Source organism: Petromyzon marinus, chromosome 77 (assembly GCF_048934315.1).
Source record: "Petromyzon marinus isolate PM22_M1 ecotype Great Lakes invasive population chromosome 77, UKy_Petmar_22M1.pri1.0, whole genome shotgun sequence".
Classification (NCBI taxonomy): domain Eukaryota; kingdom Metazoa; phylum Chordata; class Hyperoartia; order Petromyzontiformes; family Petromyzontidae; genus Petromyzon; species Petromyzon marinus.
This window is the reverse complement of record NC_133743.1, coordinates 4570797-4592139: the sequence shown is the minus strand read 5'-3', so window position 1 is coordinate 4592139 and position 21343 is coordinate 4570797. Positions and strand designations below refer to the sequence as shown.

Here is a 21343-nt window from a genome sequence, read left to right as displayed (position 1 = left end):
TCAAAAACACTGAATTCCTGCTGGACAACACGCAGTTCAACCCAAAAGCACTTTTTAGAGCTACAGGGCTCACACGCCATGCCCTACACAGTCCTGTGATGCGTTTTATCTTCACTGTCTATATTGTGTGTGGCAAAGGCCTGTGCCAGACTTGGAAAAATGTACACACAGGGCCGTATATAGGGGAGCGAGGGGCAGTGGATCAGTGGGGCAGTGGAGTAGTGGCAGTGTTGTGAAAGAGGCAAATCACCTGAATATGTTTGTCTCTCATATATTGGTCATTGTACCTCCACACACACAACTGGAACACCGCACACACAACTGGAACACCGCACACCCAAGCCAAGGCACATTTAACGAACCCAGGCAGCATTTGCAAGCAAGTCAATGTTATTTTGTGTCATGGGTTGATTTCACAGAGTTTATAGTACCAACAACAGCAATGGTATTGAACCTTATTCTTTACAGGGTGGCCCTGGGGCTTGCCACCTGGCAGGTGTCGTCCATTGTCCATACCAGACCCCTCCAGCTCTCTCACCCTGGCACTTCTGCCCCTTTCATGTCCTGGAAACCATGGCAAGGTCATCCCATGAGGACTGCCTGGCTGAAACCAGCATGGAAGGGGCCCAGGGTGGGGCCGGCTATGCTTTTGGGCTAGTCCCGTTTGTGTGTGGTGTGCGGTGTCTTCGTAGCAATCGTTCTCCACTGTAGTCTAGGCATCTGCTGCTCAGCTTCATTCCACAGCTGTGGTCCCAGTGGCGCGGTCTCTCCGGGGACCCATGTGGTGTGTGTATGTGGCATTTTTCACGGGGTGGGTGGGTAGTATCGTGATAGTGGTCATGGTTGGCACCGATCCACGACCACCATCACCCCTACTGAGTGGTGGACATGCCACCACATAGCAGCATGCGGCGGAGGAGTGAGGTGACCGCTCTCGCTACGCGAGCGAGGCCCCCTCGCTTCCTCTTCATTCCCTGCATCACCACCTCCATCTCCTTTGTCTCATCCTCCTCCACCTCTTAATCCTCCACCACCATCTTCTCCCTCTTCTCTGTTTTCTCCGTTCTCTCCTCATGCTCCTCAACCTCCGAGGTGGCATCGGTGGTGGCAGCAGAGGTGCTGGAGGTGATGGCCGTGGTGGCGGTGGCAATGGTGGTGATGGTGGCAGCGGAGGTGGTGGCAGCGGAGGTGGCGGCAGCGGTGATGGTGGTGGCGCCAGCGGTGGTGGGGCGGAGGTGGCCGCGTTGGTGGTGGTGATGGTAGTAGTCCTGGCGAGGCACCGCTCCACCTCCATGAGGTGCTTCTCCTCGACGCTCTTTACGTTGGCGAGACACTTCTCCAGACGCTTCTCTTCCGTGAAGCACTTCACTTTAACGAGGCGCTTCTTGAGGAAATAGTCTCTGGAGCACTTCTCCTCTGTGCCGCACTTCACCCTGGCAAGGCGCTGCACCTCAAGGAGGTGCTCCTCTACCATGAGGCGTTTCTCCGTCGCAAGGTCCTTCTCCTCCTGGAGACGCTTAACCCCGCTGAAGTCCTTCAACTCCCCAATTATCCTCTGGGTTCAAGCAAAGATAATCACATCAATATTCAGACATGCAAGCAGAAATTCACTTAAGCTTTTCAGATTCATTTATTAGGTATAACACTGAGCCATGTGGCTCTTGACTCGGGTGCAACCGCAACAAACAAAAACATGAACAAGGAACATCTTAAAGTGACTACACGCAACAGAAAAATCCAGGAAAAGACAGCAAAGTCTTCCAGAAAAGCACCGTATATCAACACTGTGTGCAAAAATCCCGGTGGGATGCAAGTCAAATAAGAATCATAAGACAATTTAGATTAAAGTTATCAGGCTAACTCTGTACTACAAGAAACAAACATGGCTAAACCAAAACGTTTTCAAAATCACCAAAATAAAGCTATAAAAAATAATGTAACAGTGATCATAGGAACTGTGATTCAAATTTAGCAATTAGGCATAAGGTGAACTAGGAAAAAGTGGCTGGAAAATGATTTTCGTTCCCACACCTGGGCACTACTTTTTAAATGAATTTTTTCATAGACAAACCCATTATCGACTATGTTAAAAGTTATCCGAAAAATACCCTGCAGTTTTTTTGTCACAATCCATAAATGTATATAATTGTGAATTGGAAAAAACGAAAATCTTATGCTGCTGGTTTTGTTTGTAACTTTATTTATATACATTTTAGCAACACAAAATATCTCTCAAACTCACATTTATACATGTACCTAAACACTTGAGACAGGTTTTGGTGAATTATATACTTAAGTGTGAATGTAGACCATGAAATATGGCACATTTGTGTAAAATATGCTTCAACTTTACGGATTGGCACTAAGCAAAATTAAACATAAACATTATAAATTTAGCAAAACTGTGATGTTTTATACATCCAAATTTTCAGTAGGTACTGTGTAATCACAGAAAGATACAAATATAAGCACACTTTGGCCCAAGTTGGCTGAAATGACTCGAAATGCTGTCCCCTTATTTTTGAATGCTGCCAAAAAAATTACAATTCTACAACAGATTCTTTACAGCTCAAAATCACCTTAAATTATAACACAGTGCATATTTACTCATCGGTATCATCCCTATCACTATCAGAGCCATCATCCCATGTAGGTCTTCTGTTTCCTGTGAAACATTTGCACAATTTTGGCACCGACATAAATCAGTACAAGACAGTCTTGCAGACATACAGGAACATCTTCCAGTCTCACATTTGCTATGCTTGCAACTGCAGTGGACTGCCTGCAACACACTTTCAGGGGCAGGATTTCTGGTCATCCAGGTCACTGTTAACTCATCATCCTCGAGGTGCCACCCATTGCCAACGGGTGAAGGGGCACACATTATACCTTTCAGAGAATGTCTCATTATGGCTGCTTGGTAGGTTGCCCTTTTGCAGTGTTGGTACAGGGCGTCACTTGTCGGGGGCATGGATAGTTCTGGCAAAGCTGATGATGCCATACAGAATGCTTTGTATCTTGCATCGTTCACATTTTCGGCAGATGACTGGCCATACAGGTGGCACACATGTGTGCAAAGTAGCTCAAAGGTAGACTGGTCTAGGTTAAAACTGCTACCCAGATTTGTAAAAGCAGTCAGATATTGCTCTTTCTCACAAGCAACAGAAAATGCCTTTCTTTTGCCTTTGCCATAAAAGGCACTTGTAGAGAAACAAACTGAGAAGGTATGGATCCCAATAAGTGCCAAACAGACACTTGTGCCAAGAGCTGATGACACCTTAGCTAAGTCAATGAGCCTTGTTTTGTTGCCAACCCCCGTGAAAAAATACAACCTACATGGTAAATCTGGCTGCAGACTTAAAGCAATCACTGCCACATCAGTATCAGGGCTCTTGATGACTACAGTTTGATGTTCCTGTGCAGCATGTTGTGCATGTTAAAACACCCTGGTGTCACATTCCTCATGATCACATGTCAGATCTTCAACAGCACTGAGAGTTTGTAAACCGTCGATTACAGCCACGCAGTGACACAGGTCTCCATGTGCTATGTACAAGCTTAAGTCCTTGCCCACAGTGGTAAGATCAGCCTCTCGCCACACAACATAGAGGCATTCTGCCAGTTCTTCTTTGTTTGTTCCATCTGATAGAAACTTTTTCCATTGTGTTGGTGTCTTCTGATCCCGTCCATAAATTTTCACCAGTTGTGTACCACCACCAGCTCTACGTGACCGTTCTAGGTTTTTAATACTCATTTTCGGATACTGGTCAATCACAAAGTCTATCCGTGTACAGTTGTGTTTCAGAGCAAGCTTGACTATGTACTGCAGTATGGTCTCTGCAAGCTCTCCAAAGGTACTTGGTATTGATAGAATGGCTTGAATGACTGCCATGCCATTAAAGAGAATAGCTCCATCTGTCGGAACTTTGTCAACTAAACAGTCTCCACCTTTCGATGGGAGCTAATATGTCAACTGATGGTGATAACAGTCTTTGGTCCATAAACTCTTTGACAGCATTTTCCCCCTTTTCTGGAGAAAATCCCTCATGATTTCTTCAGCTGCTACTGTCCTAGAGCTAAGACACACAATGCCATCTTGGTGTATGTCAAAAGGATTTAGTATGGAATCTATGGTGGAAATTATTCTGGTCACAGCCCTTTCATCAGCATGAATTCGTGTGCTGTCAAGGTCTTTTCGTTTCCTTATATTGGGAGATTTACCTGCCATTGCCTCACATTGTCTTGCTATGGCAGCCCTTTCATGTTGCGACAATATCCAGTGATATACTGCAGCCCGATTCTGTGTTAACCCTGCCTGTCCAACCACCCTTTGTCTTGGAATCTCTGTTGCATGTTTGCTCAATGGCCTGGTCACAAGCAATCGAGGCAAATCCATGGACACTTTGACGTTGGACAGTCCACTGGACTTTAACACTGAGCTCACTATGGCAAGAAGGATGTGTGAGGGGCAAATTGACCATTTCCAGCCAGTATGAAGGTAAATACCTAGCATAATTTACACGACTGTACGCAAAAAACCATGCCATCATCAAGTGCACTGTTGACAGGTGAAGCTGCCAATCAGATTCTGGTGTTGCTTTCACAAATTGAAGGAGTATCTGTACCATGTCGATGTATGAACTCCAGAAGGCAAACGTTGGGTTTTATGCACTTCCTCTTTTAACAAAGTCTTCATATTTCGAACACATTTTGTCAAATTTCTCATTTGCACACAAAACATCCATTGTTCTGTCCGGGAATGCACATTTGATCTCATTGATGACATCCAGACACTCATATCTCTCCTCTGGTGGCAGAGAATCTAAGAAGGTGAGAAGTCTGATGTGTTGCAGACTCTCGTACAGAAGTTTGTGTGCCCTCATGCTGCGCTTGTAATGATGACCACTGATCACTCCATTGATGGATCCTGGGGCAACAACTTCGGACTCAATGAGTATGTCTTGCAGTCGTGCATCTCCAAACCTTTTTCCTAGAATGCTCAGGTAGGACATGCAGGTGTGAAATTCACCTAGTCTAATCACTATACGCTGAGTAAAGTCATCTTTCCAGCGGATTTGCTGTGCTTTAGCATATATAGCTTGGTCAAAAACTAACACTATATGGTCCAGTTCTAGCTAATTAGCAATTTGGACACTTCGCTTCAGAATTGTGTTTACTGTTGACATTTCTGTTGGTGAAGCCTCAATGACTGGAAGATAATACAGTGCTGACTTTTGCAGAGTGCCATCACCTTGACGTAATGTATGGAAACCTGTCCAGCTTGGTATTGTGCATCTTTCAGCATCTATGGACTTTACAAAAACATATGCCAGTTCAGTTTGTACAGCAGACACCGTGTTCAATTTGTATGTGTCCGCCTGTAATGGAACACTTTCCTGATTAAACAAGTGCTGTGGTCCTTGTCTTTTAGAATGATGGTACTGTTCGACAGGGATGCTAGGGGGTACTTTCAATGAGGAAACTCCCTTCTGTAGTGGTTGTCTGTTGACACAGGTTCAACTACAGAACTTTGCAGCATAATCCCATTTCTTTGGTGGGTAGTTCCACGACCTGACAGTGTCTCCTCCCCAAAGTCAATATTGTCCCATACAAGTACCGTAGGAACCTTCTTTGAGAATCCCTTTGGTATTTTGTTTCTGCCCTCTACCAGTTGAAGTTGGGCAAGGCTAGTGTCTAGACTGACAACTGTGTCCCATGATGCACAATGTCCTAGTCTATTTAGAAGTGACGCAATTTGTGATGAACCTGTTAAATGGCGAACCGTTAGACCAAGACAATGATTTAGGGGTCTGCCTCCGACCCTTAGATGCAAGATACACAATGTCTTGACAGATAGATATCACTTTTAGGTTCAAGTCATCTGGAATATCAACATAATAGGCCAGTGTTGGTTCCTCAGTTGCACCAATAATCCAGGAAATCAGATTGTACAGTTCAATTGGAACGACAGATTTTGCCTCGCTCACATTTAGGTCATCTGATGTGGGTGGCCACGGGCATTTCATACCGGGAGAGTCACACAGAAACATCTTTAATATTAATGTGTCCTCGTGTCCTCTGCAGTATTGATGGAGGCCATTGGACCAGCTTTTTGCACTAGCCCTGTTTTCACAGTCACTTTCGCTAGTTACCTCAGTTGACTGTTGTTTCTGTACCTGATGGATGAGGTAGCCTATCAGCTTATCTGCAGACAATGTCTCAACGAAAACCATCTCACTTATGTTGCGCTTCTTGGGGGGAGTGAAACATCAGCTGGGGGGAAATCACGGGCCAACCTCTTCAATTTATCCTGCCTGAATCAAAAAGATAGAGTGAAAGATGATCACAATGGTGTAAATAAAGATATATTCACACTGAATTTGTTTTTAAGTTAAAATACACTGTTAACAGATTCTACACGTTATAAAATATGATTATTATGAATTCCATTTTTGTTAGAAAAAGAATGTTGCTTAAACGTTCTTTCCAAAGATCCCAAAGACATTTGTGGTATTCAAATTACCTGTAGTTTGACGCTTCAAGATCTTCATGGTTTTTTCACCAGATTTAAAAGATCCTTCTTAGCCGAGTCATTGTTCTATGGCGGATGATCCTCTCACAGAAGATCTTGTAGCTGGCATCGAAGGTTGGCTCATTTCTGAAAAGAAAGCACGTTAAAAACAGAAAAGATGTATTACTTTGTGCCATAACTATTGCACAATGGCTTCAATTTTATGTCGTATAAATAGTGGCAAATCGAAACCTGACAAAGTAATTTGAGATTTTTTTTATTCTTCAGCAAGAAAATTATTTCTCGTTTCTTCTACCTTAACAATTTACTAAACATTTTTTCATTTTGAATGACTGGTGCAATAGTTGTGCAGTCAAGACTGTGTTTACAGACAAATCGATAATATAGATGGTCATTGCTTTACTTTTGAAATGTGAAAATGTGAGGGAATTATTAATTATTATTTAATAATATAAAATATTAATAACTCACTGTTCTTCTGAGGTCACAGTAACTGATGCACTAGACTTTGTCAAGAACCTGGTGTACTGTCTATAACAGGACTTGTGGTATCGCACCTCCAGAGACGCACATTCTTTGTCTCGAATATGCACAAGAATGCTAGTGTCTTCATCTCAGCAGCTTTCAGCAACTCGCCTGTAAATAAATACATACTGATTAAAATAATAAAAAACTGTGTTAAGAGTTAAACAATATTGAGTGTTCTGGCTGTATGCAAAACAATGCAAATCTGTCTCTGACTGTAAAATAAACATTACATAAATTATGTAATTGTAATTGAAAGTTAGCCATGGTACCCAGCATAAGGGAATAAAAGTTCAAACGTGTTTGTGTGTGTGTTTTGTTTTTACCTACCTGCTGACAACGTTTCTGCCTGTGAAAGATGGTCCTTCTGGCGTTTGCCTCCCACAATAATGTACTTGTCCGTTTTCTTACAAATTATGCAAAAGGCAGGAAGCACAGGACCAGCACAAGCTACTGGCAGGCTGGTCCTGGACCTAAGTTTCTTTGTCGGACAATCAACTGTAGCGATACTAACGTTACTACCCGATGGCACAGACTGGCCTTGATCTTGAGCTTCAGGACGCTGTGTGGCCCGTTTCTCGGCCGCATCCAAGCGCTCTTTGTCAATGAAACGCCTGTAGCAAGTGGAGTGAAACCCAGCGTCTTCGGGAACATTGTCAAACTCGATTTCTAGACAATGTTTGTATGTTTCTGCTATTCTCTGATTCTCACCTTGCAAAAGAAGCCACCGTTTGACGCAGTTTTTGAATGTATCCCACCGTGTGCGTGTAAAATCCTTTGTTCTTTCTTTATGGGCATGAGATGCATGTAGCATTGTTTAAAATACTTTTTACGGACTTTTGAAGGAGGTCTGGCCGTAATTTCCTCTTCTTCACTACTTGATATTGACAACAAGGGCGCAGCCATCTTGGACTAATGTTTACCTGTCCCAAAAAAGCGGCCACCTTATTGGTCTAGCGGGAAGCACGTGACGATTGTTCCGCGAAGCCTCATCACTGATGATCAAAATATAATTACGCGAGGAAATAACTATTGCCGACTTTAAACAGTAATAAAAATAAACTGCAGGATTACACATGGAGAACTTTTATTTTCACGCCCAAAAACAATGGATATTTTTATTAGAATGAAAATAATTTAGTGCCCCATATATGGGAACGGGATTAAACGTAAAACGTCTTCACCTTACGGCCTAAATAAACGATACATACATAACATGTACGACCAAACTTTGCAGCCATAGCTGGCTGCATGACTCACTCCATAACAGCTGGAGTATCAGTCGCAGTATAAACAAAATTCAATACCTTTAAAGACCAGCACACTATTCAAGTGTACAACTATTGTACAATTTATTGAAAATGAGATTTGGTAACAAACGTATTTCTTTTAAACAACAGACAAATATTAACAAGCACTGTTTATTACATGAACTTTGTTTAACTTTTTAGTCCCAGTTGAGACATTCAGAACTATGACAAAACAAATAATTGTGCTCTGATCTAATGTGCAATCTGTGGCATATGAAGTTAATAAGGTGATGTTGTCTGGTCCTGTACATATCAAGTACAGTGAGGGGAAAAAAGTATTTGATCCCCTGCTGATTTTTTTACATTTGCCCACTGACAAAGAAATTATCAGTCTATAATTTTAATGGTAGGTTTATTTTAACAGTGAGAGGCAGAATAACAACAAAAAATCCAGAAAAACGCATGTCAAAAATGTTATAAATTGATTTGCATTTTAATGAGGGAAATACGTATTTGACCCCTCTGCAAAACATGACTTAGTACTTGGTGGCAAAACCCTTGTTGGCAATCACAGAGGTCAGGCGTTTTTTGTACTTGGCCACCAGATATGCACACATCTCAGGAGGGATTTTGTCCCACTCCTGTTTGCAGATCTTCTCCAAGTCATTAAGGTTTCGAGGCTGATGTTTGGCAACTCGAACCTTCAGCTCCCTCCACAGATTTTCTATGGGATTAAGGTCTGGAGACTGGCTAGGCCACTCCAGGACCTTAATGTGCTTCTTCTTGAGCCACTCCTTTGTTGCATTGGCCGTGTGTTTTGGGTCATTGTCATGCTGGAATACCCATCCACGACCTATTTTCAATGCCCTGGCTGAGGGAAGGAGGTTCTCACCCAAGATTTGACGGTACATGGCCCCGTCCATCGTCCCTTTGATGCGGTCAAGTTGTCCTGTCCCCTTAGCAGAAAAATACCCCCAAAGCATAATGTTTCCACCTCCATGTTTGACGGTGGGGATGGTGTTCTTGGTCATAGGCAGCATTCCTCCTCCAAACACGGCGAGTTGAGTTGATGCCAAAGAGCTCCATTTTGGTCTCATCTGACCACAACACTTTCACCCAATTGTCTGAATCATTCAGATGTTCATTGGCAAACTTCAGACGGGCATTATCTGTGCTTTCTTGAGCAGGGGGACCTTGCGGGCGCTGCAGGATTTCAGTCCTTCACGGCATAGTGTTTCCAATTGTTTTCTTGGTGACTATGGTCCCAGCTGCCTTGAAATCATTGACAAGATCCTCCCGTGTAGTTCTGGGCTGATTCCTCACCGTTCTCATGATCATTGCAACTCCACGAGGTGAGATCTTGCATGGAGCCCCAGGCCGAGGGAGATTGATAGTTATTTTGTGTTTCTTCCATTTGCGAATAATCACACCAACTGTTGTCACCTTCTCACCAAGCTGCTTGGCAATGGTCTTGTAGCCCATTCCAGCCTTGTGTAGGTCTACAATCTTGTCCTTGACATCCTTGGAGAGCTCTTTGGTCTTGGCCTTGGTGGAGAGTTTGGAATCTGATTGATTGCTTCTGTGGACAGGTGTCTTTTATACAGGTAATAAGCTGAGATTACGAGCACTCCCTTTAAGAGTGTGGTCTTAATCTCAGCTCGTTACCTGTATAAAAGACACCTGGGAGCCAGAAATATTTCTGATTGAGAGGGGGTCAAATACTTATTTCCCTCATTAAAATGCAAATAAATTTATAACATTTTTGACATGCGTTTTTCTGGATTTTTTGTTGTTATTCTGTCTCTCACTGTTGAAATAAACCTACTATTAAAATTAGACTGATCATTTCTTTGTCAGTGGGCAAACATACAAAATCAGCAGGGGATCAAATACTTTATTCCCTCACTGTAGATCCCACCTCACCTTGAGACACCATATCAAACACCTTCCACATCCATTGATCAATTTGTATTTGTTTCCTGGTTGGATAGCTGACACCATTTTCCTGAGGTCAGTCCGTCGATGTCTGGCTTTAGGTCTTGTGCAGTAGCAATCTGTAAAACAGCGTGGAGGTTGTCATCGGTGATGCATGATCTGTGCTTGGTCTTGTTCAGATTCCTAACTGAAAACATTTTTTCCATGCTTTATTTGTACTTCATCCACGGTCTCCTGATGTTTTCAGTATTTTGGTAGCAGATGAATCCAAACGTTTTTCTAGAATCTCAGTGAGCACGCGGAGTGGAAGCTTCCTTCAGGCACGCAAACATGGACGTGCAGATAAACCCAAACACAAATGCATACACATCTATGTACAGATGCAGACATCCACGTTCACTCATTCAAACTTGCTTAGCACACAGTAGAATATACACAATCACCTGATGTTAACATAACACCTTATCCATCATTACTTTTATCACGTACGTGTAGCCCTAACCCCTAAATATCCCAACCCCTACAGAATCCAAATAAATGTTACATCCTCATATATCCTCACAAACCCCATACATGCGCTTAAGGCTTTAATCGACTGCGAAGATTTCATAGCAATTGTTGGCAACAATCATCACTGGAAATTGTTTCCACAGAATGTTCAATTATAAAGATCTGGAAGCCCATACTCTGGACAAATTTCACAGCAGCGCCCATAGTGGGCACCTGGAATGGCAATTTCCAATCAACTAACAGACATAATTCATGCGACTGATTTATATAATTCTGTCTTAATCTTATATATAAAAGTCTCAGCATACACGCGCTTGAGAGGGATTTGGCATAGGCTGTACCGTTTTCCCATCCGTAAACATTAAAGTAGTTAAATTAACTTTTTAGTGCTTTTTTCTTTATTTATCCCCCCACCCCGCTCAAGCTGGATGGGGGTTGCCCCTAGCAACGCACGCGTGTCATCGGTGGAGGGTGGGGGGGGATTTCTCCCTCATCAATATGCTAAATTCCTCTGATATGTAAACTCCTTTGTCAAGGCTCTCTCCTCCTCCCACCCAGCTTAAAACACGCTGCCAAGCTTAGCGGTGTTCATTAAGACGCTGTCTTTATGACAGCTCTGTTTCTTCACCTGAGGACGGCTGCTTGTGTTGTGGGCGAAACGTGAGAATTTTATTATATTGTTTTATTTTTATTATTTCCCTTCTACATCACTTTACCGAAAGAACCAAGAATACTACTAAAGAGTAGCAACTACTCACTCAGTAGATACTACTGTACAGTCAGTAAATACAACTCCAGAGCAATAGATACCACTTCCTCTGTATATAGGGTGTGTAGGTATATATACCTACGTGCGGGTAAAGATATTTTTTAGGGCGGGGGGGGGGGTCGACAATTTTCGGAAACCTTTTGAATTAACTATTTACCCCCCACTTTCTATAACTTTTTGAACTTGTGCAAGCCTCTTATTATTTTATTGGTCGAGAAATGGACAAACGGCCTACCGGGCTTTCACAATAGCTTAGTATTTGTGTATGTATACATACGTTTTTAAGAGAACATTTGAAATATATTTTCTATCCGCGCAATGCCAGTACTTCCCGCGAGTTGGTAATAAATGGCCACTTCAAGTGTTTGCATGGTGGGGAGATTGGGTGATGGTGTCGGGAGCTGATGTTATATGAAGAGGTGAAGTAGTGGAATGTTCTAGAGAGATGGTGTCTTGTGATGGTATAGAGACATGATGAGGCTCTATGATGGTGTATTTAATTGGTGGTGATGTGGAGAGGTGGTGTAGTGATATTTTGGTGTGATGGTGTGGTGACACTGTGTGCTAGTTTTGGAGAGAATGTTGTGTGATTGACCCCCACAGACCCCATACACACCTTTGGGGAGCGATGCGTGTGACTCTGGCCTGGAAAAGGGTCCACTTTGTCCATAATGTCCCCCACGTGGTCGACTGGCACGACGACTCCCGGCCTACGAAGAACAGAAAATTAATTCAAAGGACGAGTAATGAATTAGAGAACAAGTTAGTTAGTTAGTTCATTTATTTGGTATAGCCCTGTGGGCTCTTGAATCGGGTGCAACCGCAACAAACAAAAAACATGAACAAGAAAACATCTTAAAGTGATTATGTGACTGTGCAAACAGAAAATCCAGGAAAAAACATCAAAATATTCCTGAAATAGCACCGTACACCAATGCTGTGTGCAAAAATCCCAGTGGGATGCAAGTCAAATAACAACAACAACCACAAGACAACTAAGATTAAGGCCATCAGTCTAACTCCGTACTACAATAAACAAAAACATGGCCAAAACAAAAAAAAACTTTTCGAAATCACCAAAATAAAAGCCATAAATCCAATGTAACAGTAATCATAGGGACTGTGACCGAATTTTTAACAATAAACTACATAAATAAATTATTACACCAAAATCTAGAGCCATATTTTAGGCCACTGAAAAGCAGTGGCAGCTAGGGTTGTACAACTCCTCTAGAGCAGTTTTGAGTGAAGATCTCATAGGTAGTGATTCAAGTTGCAGTTTATTAGCAATAGCATTCCAGACCCTGGGGGCATCAATAGCAAAGGCCCTTCCTCCAGTTTTTGTACGGCAATAGGGAATGTGAAGCTGGTAAATGAGCGAAGACCTGAGATCAAATTTGTTCTTTGAAACAGAGGAGATCCAGTAGGTAGTCTGCGGAATTTTTTGTAAGTACATCGTGAATAAATAAGATCTGGTGCACAAGCCGTCGAACATTAAGAGATGTTAAGTTTGACCCAATGTAGAGATCACAGTGGTGAGTCCTATATGGGCAGTTAAATGCAAATCTTAAGGCCGAGTGATAGATGGAATCAAGCTTCTTCAGTACAGTACTTGGGGCTGATTTATACACGATGTCACAGTAGTCAAGTAGAGGCAGTATGGTAGCTTTTATAAATTCCAAACGGAACATTGGGGGGAAGCAGTGCTTGTGTCGATACAGAAAACCAATTTTTATTTTTGTCTTTTTACCAATATAATCAATGTGATCTTCAAAACTAACAAAGGACCTGGAGTGTCACAGAACTAATTTTAAGATCCCTGTAAATACGTTTTACCACACAACAGGACCTGCTATTGAGAAATATTCATCACATGGCAGTGAACCTTTACAAGTCATGTTTTTGTGGGCATGTTGAGACCAATTCCATAAGCTTAAGTTCTAAACCCATCCTCTGCCACACTCGATCATTACGTCTTCCCATCACCACCAAGCCATGTCTACTAAAAGTAATTGATCAAGGAGCCTCCTATGTATATGTAGGGGTGCTATGGGGAATAAACACATGGCACGGGAAGGTGTGGTTCACCCACACCTTGGTGGCTACAACGTCCGCTAAGGCTCCAGTGGGTATAAAGTGCGGGGAGCCAGGGAGCTCGGGGCAGAGTGTGGGGCCCGAGGCTGAAGCAACCAGTGAAGAAAGAAGGCCAGCTAGGTGAGACCCTGGAACTCCTGTGACCGCTGCCCTTTTCAGGGCCGGCACAGCAAGCCAGTGGTGTGGCCCCAGAGCCCCAGAGTCAGAGTCCTTCTAAGGGCCGGTCTGGTCGGCGGGGTGCCGAGATCTGTGCCTAACCAGGGCCGGATCTGATAGCCTCCCTTAGAGCCCTACCAGGAGGAACTGGGAGCCTAGAGCTTAGGCTAGAGAGCCTGGGGTGTGTTCCTGAGTTATACGGGTGGAGGGGCCGCTACCCCTTCTAGTGTAACCCTTGTTAAGGTTTAAATAAATAGTGCTGCTTCTATTCTGCCATCTCCGTGTCCTGGAACCCACTACAACTGGTGTCAGAAGTGGTCTTAAAATGGACACAAGGAGTACAAACCGATCACAGGAACCCCAGGAGGAGGACGGCTCGCCTGGGATTGCGCCAGAGGCCGCGGCCGACGATCCTGGGATACCCCAGATGCCCCAACAGCAGCCGCCGCTGGAGGAGTGGCCGCCGATGGAGGACGGGTTGCAGGCGGCTCACTCTCGACTGGCTGAGCTGCTGTATGCCGCGGCTTCCACGCTGGAGGAAATTAACCGCGCGGGGCTGCGGGCGCAAAGGCGGCAGAGAGACGAACGCCGTTCAACGGCCATTCCCGCCGAAACACAGTCACCAGATTTCGGATTTGCCGCCATGACAGTGTCCGCCACGGCGATTGGAGGGTCGCAGCTCCACGTGGACGCTGTGGGCCAATCAGCGGTGGTGACGTCATCACCAACGGACGCCCGCTGTCAGGACCAATCGGCGGGCGCATCGTCATCACCTGCGCGACCGCCGATGGGTGTCCCCAGCCCCTCCAACACCGGCGGAGAGGCCGGAAATGGCGCGCGGCACCTCTCAGAGACGAAGCCATCGTTTCAACAACGCCTGCCGGTGTTGAAGGAGTTCGTTTCAGATGGCGGCGACTGGGGGGCCTTTCAACGCCGCTTTCTTGCTCATCAAGAGATGGCCGGCTGGACGGACAACGAGGCGTTGAGTGCGCTACCGGCCATGCTGGACGATGACGCCCTTGCTACGCTCACCCTGCTGCTCTATTTAAGACCGGGAGCAAGTGAGGGTTTTACCATTCTGGCGAATTGCCCGATGAAGCTGGATGTAATTACCAGCGAAACGTCGTACTAAAATTTTAAATGATGTTGATTCACTTTTCAACGCAACGGTGGGCTAAAGTAGTGAACTATTTGTCTTTTGTAAACGTGACACATTTTTTACTGTTTGGCCGTGTCGGGTGGTGGAGGGTTACGACACATTTATAAATAACGCAATCTAATCCAAAAACCTTTATTATGAAGAATAATTCTTAACATAATTTTTTGAAAAAAGGCCTATATATACAACATGGTGATGGTGGTTAGTGGGTGGTTTTGTTGGTTGGTGGGTGGTGGTGGTGGTTGGAGGGTGGTGGTGGTGGTGATGGCTAATGATGGGTGGTTATTATGATGGGGGGTGATGATTGTAATGGGTGGTGATGATGGATGAGGGTGGTGATGATGGTGGGTGATTGGTGGTGATGATGATGGGTGGTGCCTATAATGGCTGGGTGGTGGTGTTGATCATGATGGGTGATGGTGTGTGATGATGGTGATGGGTTGTTGTGGTGGTAATGATGATGATGATTGGTGATGATAATGGGTGGTGGTTATGATGGGTGATGGTGTGAGATGATTGTGTTGGCTGGTGATGATGATGGGTGTTGATGCTGATGATGGGTGGTGGTGGTGGTGGTTGTGATGATGATGGGTGTTGGGATGTCATGATGAGGTGTGGTGGTTATGATGGGTGGGTGGTGGTGGTGATGATTGGTGATGGTTTGTGATGATGGTGATGGCTTGTGGTCCTAATGAAGATGGGTGGTGATGTTGGTGGAGGTGGTGATGTCTGGTGATGGGTGGTAGTGATGATGGCTGGTAATCGGTATTGGTGGTGATGATGGGTGGTGATTATGAAGAGTGGTTGTGATTATGGTGATGGATGGTGATAATGATGGTTGGTGATGATGGTGGGTGTTGATGATAATGATGGTTGATGGCTGGTGATGATGATATGTGGTGGTGGTCTTAATGATGTTGGGTGATGGTGATGATCGGTGGTGATGGGTGGTGGTAATGCTGGGTCATTTGTGGCAATGATGATGATGGTTGGTGGTGATGATGGTTATAATGATGGGTGTTGATGATGATGGGTGTTCCTGCTGATGATGGTTGGTGATGATAACGGGTATTGATGCTGATGATTGGTTTTGATGATTATGGGTGGTGAGGACGATGGGTGGTGATTATGATTGGTGGTGAATGTGACGGTGGGCAGTGGTGGTGGTGGGTGGTGACGATGGGTGGTGATGGCTGGTGGTGATGGGTGGTGATGGGTGGTGCTGATGTTGGGTGGTTGGTGGTGATGATGGTTATAATGATGGGTGTTGATGATGATGGGTGTTCCTGCTGATGATGGTTGGTGATGATAACGGGTATTGATGCTGATGATTGGTTTTGATGATTATGGGTGGTGAGGACGATGGGTGGTGATTATGATTGGTGGTGAATGTGACGGTGGGCGGTGGTGGTGGTGGGTGGTGACGATAGGTGGTGATGGCTGGTGGTAATGGTGGTAATGGTGGTGATGGGTGTTGCTGATGTTGGGTGGTTGGTGGCGATGATGGGTGATGGGTGGTGGTAATGATGATGGGTGGTGGTAATTATGGTTGGTGATTGTGATGGGTGATGGTGGTGGTACTGATGATGATGGGTGGTGGTCATGATGATGATGGCTGGTGATGATAATGGGTGTTGATGCTGATGATTGGTGGTGGCGGTGGCGGTGACGACGGACGGTGACGACGGGCTGTGACGACGGGCGGTGACGATGATGGTTGGCGATAATCGTGATAATGATGGATGGTGATTATGATGGGTGATGATTGTAATGGGTGGTGATGATGATGGATGAGGGTGGTGATGATGATGGGTGGTGGCTATAATGGCTGGGTGGTGGTGTTGATCATGATGGGTGATGGTGTGTGATGATGGTTGGTGATGATGGGTGGTGGTGATGGTGATGATGGGTGGTGATTATGATGTCTGGTAGTGATGAAGGGTGGTCGTGATGATCATGGGTGTTCACGATTATGGTTGGTGGTTTTTATAGGTGGTTGATGATGATGGGTGTTTATGCTGATGATGGGTGGTGATGATGGGTGGTGGTGACAGTCGGTGGTGATGATGATGCTGGATGATGGGTTGTGATGATGATGATGGGTGGTGATTATGATTGGTGGTGGTGGTAGTGGTAATGATGATTGGGGGTGGTGGTGATGGCTGTTGATAGGTGGTGGCTATGATGATGGGTGGTGGTGATGATGCGTGATGGGTGGTGGTGATTATGATTGGTGGTGATGGGTGGTGGGTGGTGGTGGCGATGATGAATGGTCATGGGTGTTGGTTGTGATGGTTGGGTAGTGGTGGTGATGATTATTGATGGTGTGTGATGATGGTGATGGGTGATGTGTGTGATGATGGTGATGGGTGGTGGTAATGATGATGGGTGGTGAGGGCTTGTGGTAATGATGGTTGGTGATTATTATGGGTTGTGATTGTGATGGGTTGTGATGGGTGATGGTGGTAGTACTGATGATGATGGGTGGTGGTTATAATGGGTGATGAGGGAGAGGAGAGGGGGGGAGAGGGGGGGAGAGAGGGAGAGGAGAGGGGGGAGAGGGGGGACGGGGGAGAGGAGTGGGGGGGGGAGAGGGAGAGGAGAGGGGGGAGAGGAGATGGGGGGAGAGGGTGGGAGATGGTGTGAGAGGGAGAGGAGAGGGAGGGGAGTGGGGGGGAGAGGAGAGGGGGGGAGAAGGAGAGGAGGGGGGGAAGAGGGGGGGGAGAAGAGAGGAGGGGGAGAGGTGAGGGGGGAGAGGGGGGGAGAGGAGGGGGGGAGAGGAGAGGGGGGGAGAGGGGGGAGAGGAGAAGGGGGGGAGAGGGGGGACGGGGGAGAGGAGAGGGGGGGGAGAGGGAGAGGAGAGGGGGGAGAGGAGATGGGGGGAGAGGGGGGGAGATGGTGTGAGAGGGAGAGGAGAGGGAGGGGAGAGGAGAGGGGGGGAGAGGAGAGGGGGGAGAGGGAGAGGAGGGGGGGAAGAGGGGGGGGAGAAGAGAGGAGGGGGAGAGGTGAGGGGGGAGAGGGGGGGAGAGGAGAGGGGGGGAGAGGGGGGAGAGGAGAGGGGGGAGATGAGAGGGGGGAGAGGGGGGAGGGGGAGAGGAGGGAGGGGGAGAGGAGAGGGGGGGAAGAGGGAGAGGAGGAGGGGGGGAGAGGGAGAGGAGGAGGGGGGGAAAGGGAGAGGAGAAGGGGGAGAGGGAGAGGAGAGGGGGGAGAGAGGGAGAGGTGAGGGGGGAGAGGAGAGGGGCGAGAGGAGAGAGGAGTGGGGGAGAGGGGGGAGAGGAGGGGGGGGCGAGGAGAGGGGGGGGGAGAGGGGGGAGAGCGAGAGAGAGAGCGACATGGAGTACGAAGAGAAAGGGTAGAGAAAGAGGGGGGAGGGGGGTAGAGAAAGAGGGGGGAGGGGAGCAGAGAGGGGCGAGGAAGGTAGCCCTGGAGGTGAAACGTCCGGCCAGCAGCCTTGGCATTTTCTGCGCTCTGGTCGGAGCCAGAGTGTGGCTGGAGTTCCGCCATGCTCGGCTGACCCACGCCGTGCCGGCCTTCAAGGGGTAGTGGGCGCTGGAGGAGGCCGTGTGCTCGGTGGCAGATGACGGAGAGCTCTGCATGCAGATGAGCTACCCGTCGGAGGCCGATGGACTGCGAGAAGGGCTGCGTTCAGATGCAGCACTTGTCGTAGTTAAAAAAAGAAGAGAGCGAGAGGGAGAGAGCGAGAGGGAGAGCGAGAGAGAGAGAGAGAGCGACATGGAGTAGGAAGAGAGAGGGTAGAGAAAGAGGGGGGGCGGAGAGGGGGTAGAGAGAGAGGAGAGGCAGAGAGGGGGGTAGAGAGAGAGGGGGGGGGGGCAGAGAGGGGGGTAGAGAGAGAGGGGGGGCAGAGAGGGGGGTAGAGAGAGAGGGAAGGGGAAAGAAAAAAGAAAAAAAAATGGGTCTTTCATTTAAAAGGGGGGGGGGGGGGGTTACATAAAACAAAGCATTACAAAAAAAACGAAATGGTGAACGGATCAAAGTGCCGACTACACCGAGCATCTTCTTGTTTCTTCTGATCATAAAAAGGAGAGTGAGGAGAGGGAGAGGTGGGGAGAGGGAGATGGAGACACGGGGAGAGGGAGAGTGTGTGTGTGGCTGTGTGGGTTGGAGTTTCTATGGCACTGAACGTCCTAGCAACGCCGAGTTGACTTCCTGGGGGCGTTTAACCAACTCCAACTAAGAGGCACTCCACACACAGAGACACACACAGACGAACAGATACACGGACAGACACAGAGACAGAGACATACAGATACACAGACAGACACACAAACACAGAGAGACACACACATAGAGACACAAATACACAGATACACACACAGAGACATACAGACACACACATACGCATAGACACACACAGACTCACAGAGACACACACAAACACACACAGCCACACAGAGACACACACAGACACACAGAAAAATAGAAACACACAGACACACAGAAAAATAGAAACACAGACACACAAACAAACACACACCACGTGAGGTTTGGGTGGCGGAGGTGAGTGAATGAGTAATTAATTATCATCATAACTAAAACTATCCCCGTGTCTCTCTCTCCCCGTGTCTCTCTCCCCGTGTCTCTCTCTCTGCCCGTGTCTTTCTCTTTTCTTTTTTACGATCAGAGGAAACAAGAAGATGCTCGGTGTAGTCGGCACTTTGCTTCGTTCATCATTTTGTTTTTTTTATGATTTGCTTTATGTAAACACCTCCCCCCCCCCCTTTTAAATAAAATATTTAACAAAAGATTTCTCGCGCTGCTATCCTTACCCCTTCCCTCTCTCTCTACCCCCTATCTTCCCCCCCCCCTCTCTCTCTACCCCCTCTTTTCCTACTCCATGTCGCTCTCTCTCGTCCTCCCTCTCACTTTTTCTTTTTTTTAAACTACGACAAGTGCTGCATCTGCACACAGGCCTTCTCGCAGCCCTGTTAGAGGCTACCTGGAGTAGCTTTGTCTGTAGAGTGATGGCCAGAAGAGCGAGGGATGCATCACCGATAAGTGGAGTCTTGTACACAGGTGATTCACTCACCACTCACTCGCTCACTCACTAATGGCTCACCACTGACTGACTGACCGACCACTCACTCACTCAGTCACTCACACAATGACCAGCATATTCACTCAGCGACTCAACCCACTCACTCACTCACCCACTCACTACCCACTCGCTTACCCACTCGCTCATTCACTCGCCCACGCATCCACTCACTCACACAATCATCCACTCACTCGCTCAGCCACCCACTCACCACTCACTCACCCACTCACTTGCTTACTCACCCACTCACTTGCTTACCACTCACTCACTCAACCATTCGCTTACGCACGCACATACTCAGTCACTCACTAACACGATCACCACACACTCACCACTCACCCACCCGCTAAATCACCCACTCGCTCACTCACCAAATCACTCACCCAATCACTCAATGACCCGCCCACCCACTCACCACTCAACCACCGACTCACTCAGTCACCCACTCACTCACTCACCCACTCACGCATCTTCTCACCACTCACCCACCCGCTCAACAACTCACTCATCCACCCACTCATATTCACACCCACACACCCACTCAATAACCAATCCACCCGCCCACTCAAGAACCCACTCACCCACACCCATTCACTCACCCACTTACTCGCCACCCACTCACCCACTCATTCGCTTAACCCTCAACACACTCACTCACTCACCCACTTACTCACCACTCACCAACTTGCTCAGCCACCCATTCACTCACCTACTCATCCACCCACCCACTCACTCAAGAACCCACCCACTCACTCAGTCACCCACTCACCCACCCACGTACCCACCCACTCACTCACCTACCAACCCACCCACTCACTCACCCACTCACTCACTCACCCACCCACTCACGCATCATCTAACCACTCACCCACCCTCTCACCCACTCACCCACCCACTCACGAACTCACTCACCCACTCACTCAAACTATCAGTTTCACACCTACACACACACTCACTCAATCACAAACTCACCGGCCCACTCAAGAACCCACCCACTCGCTCAAGAACCCACTCACCTACACATTCACTCAATCGCCCACACACCCAATCACCCACACATCCACTCATCCACACCCACTCACTCAGCCACTCAGGTACTCACCACTCACTAACCCACCCATTCACCACTCACTCACCCACTCACCACTCAATCACCGACTCACTCACCTGCTCATGCACTCACTCACCCACTCACTCACCCACTCACCAATTGGTTCAGCCACCCACTCACTACTCATTCACTCACTCACTAACCCACCCACTCACACACCACTCATCCACTCACCAACTTGCTCAGCTACCCATTCACTCACCTACTCATCCACCCACTCCCTCACCCACCCACTCACTCACCCAC

General features: G+C 46.8%; 2 long non-coding RNA genes across 3 annotated transcripts in view; one reads left to right on the top strand and one right to left on the bottom strand.

The window, feature by feature from the left end:
* Nucleotides 1-7359, top strand: part of LOC142907319 (uncharacterized) — a 38184-nt gene extending 30825 nt beyond the window's left edge. For both annotated transcript variants that reach the window (XR_012930944.1, XR_012930943.1), the window contains one exon: nt 1093-7359. This is a non-coding gene — a long non-coding RNA (uncharacterized LOC142907319). The remainder of the gene's footprint in view (nt 1-1092) is intronic.
* A 2212-nt stretch (nt 7360-9571) lies between these two features.
* On the bottom strand, nt 9572-15836 carry LOC116957583 (uncharacterized). Its single transcript, XR_004405198.2, has 3 exons — nt 14118-15836; nt 12138-12231; nt 9572-10361 (listed from the first exon to the last, which is right to left on the bottom strand). It is a non-coding gene; the product is annotated as an uncharacterized LOC116957583 (long non-coding RNA).
* Nucleotides 15837-21343: the final 5507 nt, after the last annotated feature.